Source organism: Centropristis striata, chromosome 1 (assembly GCF_030273125.1).
Source record: "Centropristis striata isolate RG_2023a ecotype Rhode Island chromosome 1, C.striata_1.0, whole genome shotgun sequence".
Taxonomy (NCBI): Eukaryota; Metazoa; Chordata; class Actinopteri; order Perciformes; family Serranidae; genus Centropristis; species Centropristis striata.
Genome location: NC_081517.1, coordinates 15726617 through 15733146, shown reverse-complemented (window position 1 = coordinate 15733146; position 6530 = coordinate 15726617). Strand labels below are relative to the sequence as shown.

At 40.1% G+C, this 6530-nt stretch overlaps 1 long non-coding RNA gene across 1 annotated transcript; it reads left to right on the top strand.

Annotated features, from left to right (window-relative positions):
- The first annotated feature begins 4588 nt into the window (after positions 1–4588).
- Positions 4589–5885, top strand: LOC131971121 (uncharacterized). The gene is made up of 3 exons (XR_009394349.1): positions 4589–4732; positions 4811–4893; positions 5608–5885. It is a non-coding gene; the product is annotated as an uncharacterized LOC131971121 (long non-coding RNA).
- The last annotated feature ends 645 nt before the right edge of the window (positions 5886–6530 follow it).

The following is a 6530-nucleotide window of genomic DNA, read 5'->3' as shown; positions in this document are numbered from 1 at the left end:
AGGTTGCGTGTACAGGCAGCAAAAAATGAGCTATGTCTCCGTATTTCACCATCCGCTATGTGCCTGCTGCCATCTTGCTGACATAGTAGTGATTGGCAGCCAAGTAAAGTTTAAAAGGTCAGATTTCCACAGTTGGAAGCTGAGGTGGTGGATGGGTCGAAGAAGTGGTGGACTTTCATCCGGGAGAGCGGGGTTCAGCGTCCCGTGTGAAAACAGAAGAAAACCATTTTTAAGTTGCTACGTTTTTTACATAACTTGCAGCAATCACGTGACCTTTGTTACTACTTCATTTCCGCACATATATTTACTGTTTAAAATGTCTTTTATAACGCCTTACCAGAAGTTTTTTACCCTAAACCTAAGCTCAGTGCTTTTACAACATAAAACCACAGAAACTGCAGTCTTTTTTTTACAACCGCGGGCCGTACATGTGTGCTATTCTTAGAACACACAGTTGTACCGCGAGCCGCGCTGAGATACCTTAATATGTGCCGTGAAACGTGAGCTGTGATACATGCCTACATGCCATAATTTGTGGTACTGACACAACCTCTTCTGCCGTTTATGTTGGAGATCTTGTTGTGCATTGGGTTGTTGCTATTTATGTCTACAGACAACTGAGGATATGTGTTCATTCACTGTGTGTCTCTTATATGGGACAAATTCTGAATTGCATTTCACTTTGGGCCTTTGGGTGCTACATACTAGCCTATGCTAGTACCTTAGACCCTAGATGTTACTCTGCCGGCTCCGCCGACAACAAATGCACATGGCCAGCGGTAGAAAGGGCGAGGGGCGCTGCAAGTTTTTTTTACTACAGCTTTGTAAAATATACACCCCATAGCTGTAGGGGGAGCTCAGGGAGCTCTGAACTACCATGTAGGCCTTTAAGTAAACATTTTCTTACTTAATTGATCCAGCGTCAGGATTCCTTGCAAAATAAAAAAGTACAAGACAAAGATTAACAAAAGAGCATAATTTGAAGTGTAATAATTTCTTCATCAAAGGGTTTTTCGGACTGCTATACAATTATCTCTATGTGTTTCTGTCTAGTTCTGCAGTAATTGGGCTGTTTGCAGGCTTGAGAGTAAACATGCATGTATGCCTGTGTTTGTGTGTGCATGCCTCTATGACCACGGCTGAAACCCAAACCAATCAAACACTACTCTGTATTATAACCCTCTTAAGTCCTTGTTATTCCACAGGATTATGAGGACATGTGTCAAAAGATTGGGATGGCAAACGACAACAGCATCTGCCTCGCATTGTAAAAATCCTGCTTTGCTCGACCGAGACTCAAGTGGCCGTCTCTTTCCCTGCACTCAGCCCGACAACATGCCATTAGCTTAGCGCTGATTCAAGAGACAATGCCAGACAGAAGATAATCATCCATGGAGAGGCCAACGGGAAATTGGCATGATGGGAATTTAGCACTCATGGGGTCATTTATGACACAAGTCACGTTCTTATATACAGACCAGACTGCTGTGTGTCTGCAGCATTCATTGGATCTTCAGCAGTTAACACATATTGAAACAGGTTCTATGAACTAAAAGACACATTGTTATACTTAGAGTAATGCTGGATCTCCTTCTGCCAATTTATTTGACAACCTGTAGTTTCACCTGCTGGTCACACACAAATTACACATGATTGGAAAGATATAAGCAGTAAGACAGGTAGAAAGCTTTTTCGGAGCAATTTGTCTGGACAACTAAAATTAAAATCAATTACACCCACCCTCAGTTATCCTCTATCCTGGATCAACCTTTTTGGGTTTTTTGAGGCCTAGTCCAAATGAGCATTAATAGTGAAAAACAAAAAAACAAAATAGTAAGCAGGAAACACAAAACCTCCTGGTATAGTCATGTTACGAGGAAGACTGAATACCGGATGTAATAGTTATGTTTGTCACTTTAAAACATGACACAGGACTTTAAATAACTTTGTCATGGGACAAAAAAAATGCTGGTCACCTGGGTTTGTTTGTTTGGCCCTCCCTCCAATACTAAGAATGACTTTTGATGCTTTTATACACTGTGATGTCACTTCTGCCTTGCCGTCATTCATAATCACTACAGCTACTAGAGGGTGCAGCTAAACAAGGCTAACGACCTACCGGTAGGGTGTGTTGTTCAAGGCTTTGTGGGATGAGCAGTAAGCACAGTGGTTCGTTCACGATCGGTGTTTCATACCGAACGGTCTGAACGGTTTTCACATGGTTTCACATGGTTGTCTGAGAGCTGTGCTTTTTTTTTTTTTTTTTTACAGCTCTCAAGAGATTTCCACCGGACGCGTTACAGCAGCAGCACGTCTCCACAGCGTTTTTGCTGCGTCTGTCAATTCACACCGGGCGCGTTACAGCAGCAGCACGTCAGTTTAGCGAGCCGGCCATAAACACGCGAGATCACGCGATAATCCTGACCATACGGGTGACCGCAAGATCCCGTGATAAACTTTAAACTCTATTTATACAGTCTATGGATAAACTGTGTGTATAAAGTAAACAACAACAACAAAAACCAACTTACTTTGCTTCTCTGAGGTGAAAGATATGTTGATCTGACCATCTATCCTTATAAAAACAATATGTTATGTCATAAATGATTGTATGATGTTCCACTTCAACAATCAGTCTCTTGTCTTCCGTGTCGTCGATCCTCTGAGACCCTTTGATTGATTGATTGCCGATCTGATGCCCCGGTCATAACATAATGTTGATGTGAAGTAGTTTTAGGCTGCATGAACTGCGTATTGTGTTTTATTTTGAAAGGGGCGGAAGTGTTTTACGCTGATTCTGAGTCGGACTTCCTGTCTGGTGCGATCTGCTCTGTTGAGATTCACGTGATTTGGCAGCGTCTCGCGGAGAAATAGTAGTCCTACCTAATGCTCGCGTAGAGACGCTAACGCGAGGCTGCAGTAACGTTACGCTACGCGCCCGGTGGAAATGCTCTCATTGATTAGAGTGTTACCTATTTGCAACGTCATACGTGACGCTGACGTTACGCTGCAGTAACGCGCCCGGTGGAAATCAGGCTTTAGTGAATGAAATAACTTAAAAAAAGATTTGCACAAGTCAGTAAAAAGACTCAAACTTCTCAACACTACCTACCGGCCCTACCAGCAGTTGAAGCAGGCATCCATGCACCCATACTTATGGGCTGATAACCTCTAATAACGCCCGTTCAATCGCCTGATAACATCTGAAATGGGTGACACTGATTACATATTGACCTCAGGAGGCAGAGAAAAAGGACAGATCCCTGTGAAGGCATAGAATGAATAGGCCAACTAAGTGAAGAAAACATAATGAGGGTCTGAAAAGTCACTTCTATGTTCACTGGTCTCCGGAAGCTACAATTAATCAGTGGTGGTAGAAGTTGTGTGGACAGAATCACAGATGGCAAAAGACAAGCCAAGGTTCTCCAATGAACTAACAGATTAAGCAACCTTATTTAGTATCTGGTGTGTGCATGCAGGTGTGTCGGGGAAAAAAAAACCCTGAACTGTAGGCCACACAAAATACCTCAGTCTGCAGAGAGGAAGCCGAAACAGGCTGGTCAAAACCAAGGCACAGAGTCTAGGACTAACCAGGACAAAACTGGCTGGATATAACAGAGGATCCAACAAAATCTGAACAGAACACCAGAACTTTAACACAAAGCAAGCCAATTTTGAATGCACTACTGGTAGCCTCTGCAGCATTTCAAAGCCCATGTGTTATTTTCATCTTGAAATAACACACAGTTCTAACCTCAAAGACCCTTTGAGGAACTGGTTGGCACTTTTTAACCTTTAATATGCTTGACTGAATAATTGCTTTAAATATGCTTTTTTCTCCTGCTCTAATGGCTCCTGAATTGTTCCTTTCTTTAGCTGCTTTTTTCATCTTCAAAGCACCGTAACATTTACTGGATTTACCTCCTGTAACACTGATTGAGCCTTTACATTTCAACCATTTAGAAGATGTGTGTTCCTTTTCATGTCTGAGTCCATGATTACCCTGACAACGTAATTTACTTATTGGTCGTATATGCACCCGTTAAGCCATTTAATTCTGCCCTAGACAATTTTAAAGACATTGGGTCTTGCATATGGTGGATTTTAAAGAGATAATACGTTGGTTACACTGACAATGACACTGAGAGTGACACAACAAAAACATTTATATTTCTTTTTTTGTTCACTGATGGTCGTTTGCCTCTAATTATCATGTGTTTCTGCATTAGTGGTTACTGTTAACAGGGATATAGGCAGTGTGAAATGGCCACTGCAGGGAGATGATGATTATAACAGCTGTAGGTGTGATTCTACAAAATCATGAACATTAAATCCGCTATTTAATTTAATGGATATAATATTTGCACCTGTAACCCAGGTGAATAAACGCACTTGGGATTAGTAAACTAAGAAAGTATTAAATTGTTATTATGTTTGTTGTATCGGCAAAGTTTCAGAAATCCGATTGTATACGAATGCACCATCCAGCTCTCTGACCCTTAGCAGCCAATCAGGTGTTGCGCAGGCCACGTTCAGTGCCGGCGCGGTGTTTTCTGGGTTTTTTCTCTGACTTGAGCCACGAGAGAGCGAGCCGCAAAAGCTAAGACACACGAGGAAAAGAAGAGGAATAAGAACAAAGTTAAACATAAAAAAAGAAGAAGACAAAAGTCAGCACACTCGTTCACTGGAGGTCGGGAGCCGAGTGACTTTGCAGAAGAGGAGAGTTACGTCGGTAAGACGAGTTGTTTATTGAGAAAAATGCTTGGTACTTACGACGTTGTCATGCTAATGCTAACTCGCTATCTCGTAGGCTACGGGAGTGGCCCTTTCCACCTGCAGAGCCGCTGCGAGCCTCATCAACAGCGTGCTTGATTTTGTCCACCCAGAGCAAAGGTGAGAAACATGTTAGCTGCTCTGATGCTAATTTTTGCTCTCAGCGTGCTGGAAAAAAAGCGGTGGTGGCATTAAAATCAAGTCAGAGAAATAATATAATGGTGTAATGTTTTGTATAAATGTATTGAATATATTTTATGCAAATTTATACATTTTAAGGGATCTGTTCTATTGCAAAGTTTAAAAAGTAATTTTTTTATATGTGAGTGCACAATTATAATTTATTTTGTAAATGTAAAGCACTGATGTAGTTTATTTAATTTCAGTCATGAGTTTAAAGTAAAACTAGAGGGTAATTTTTAGTGCAGTTTCTCACATTATTAGGCCTGTAGTGTGAGAATACTTAAGCATTCTTACTTAATACCTCTAAAACCTCATGTGTATTGTTTACAGTGTGATTGCAAATTGTTTGGTTTGACATGGTTATATACATGTATGTTGAATTATAACGGTTACTTTCCATAAATATTGAGATGCTGTCACATGAGCGGTATGAAGTGAGTTCTGAAAATGTTTAGTGCTCAGATTTGATTTGATACATTTGAACTTTAAAATTGTACAACTGAACTAAAGATTTAATAAGATTTGATGAGATTCATGTGCAAGTTTGATAAAACATTTAGTATACTTGTACCTTTAAGTCTGTAAATGATGCATCTGACAGAATATAGATTGAATAGAGTGTAATATTGACTTATATGACCTTGTCTATAGGTCAGGTTTTAAGGAGACGGGGAAAACCCGGATCTTGGCAGATGGCGAGCCAGAGGCGTGAGGAAGGATCACATTGAAGGCGATACACATACACTTTCCTGAGTTTTAAGGAACAAAACAGGTACCTGCAACACTTTTACTATTAAAGGGCCCCAACGTGCACACTTTTTGGACATTTGTTTGGACACTTTTGGACACTTTTAGGTTGTTTTGTGTTGGTAATATTTGGTATATTGTATATTTTCCTGCAAGGTAGCCATTTTCTTATTTTGCTGTGAAATACATGAGTGGCTACTCAAACTAATTTTCTTGTCTGAATCATTATTGGTTGCTCAACATTGGCTCCTAGCGAATTTAGTTTTCTTGTGTTATAGGTCTTATTATTGGTTTAATCTATTTATATACTGTAATTCCCTATTAAATTCCTAAAATTGGTTGCACACCCTTCAACTATTATTCATCCACTAAAATTTCCACAGCTTCTATGTTCTTTCATACTGGTCTGATAAAGTACCTTTCTTCTGAAAAGAACAAATGTAGTTTGCAACTATCCTGCCTAACTGCTACCTAAAGGATGATATTACCATGCTTTGACAAGATGAAATCCAAAATAATTAAATACTGGGGTTAATAGCTACTAAATATTTAATTTCAGTGATTCATAACTAGCTTATGAAGACATATGACAACAGTGAGAAACTGGAATGGCACTTCGCAGACCTCTCTGAATGCACCATTGGTCCCATTTCCAGAACTGGGAAGTGTTCGTTCAACTTTGGTGTGTTTGTGAGCTTTAAGGAGGGCCAGTTTGGAAACAACTTGGATGATAAACAAAGATGTGCTGTTATTTATTGCCCAGAGCATTCAAAAACCATGTTAATATCTATATCTTAAAAAAATTCCACATGAATGCAGCACAAATA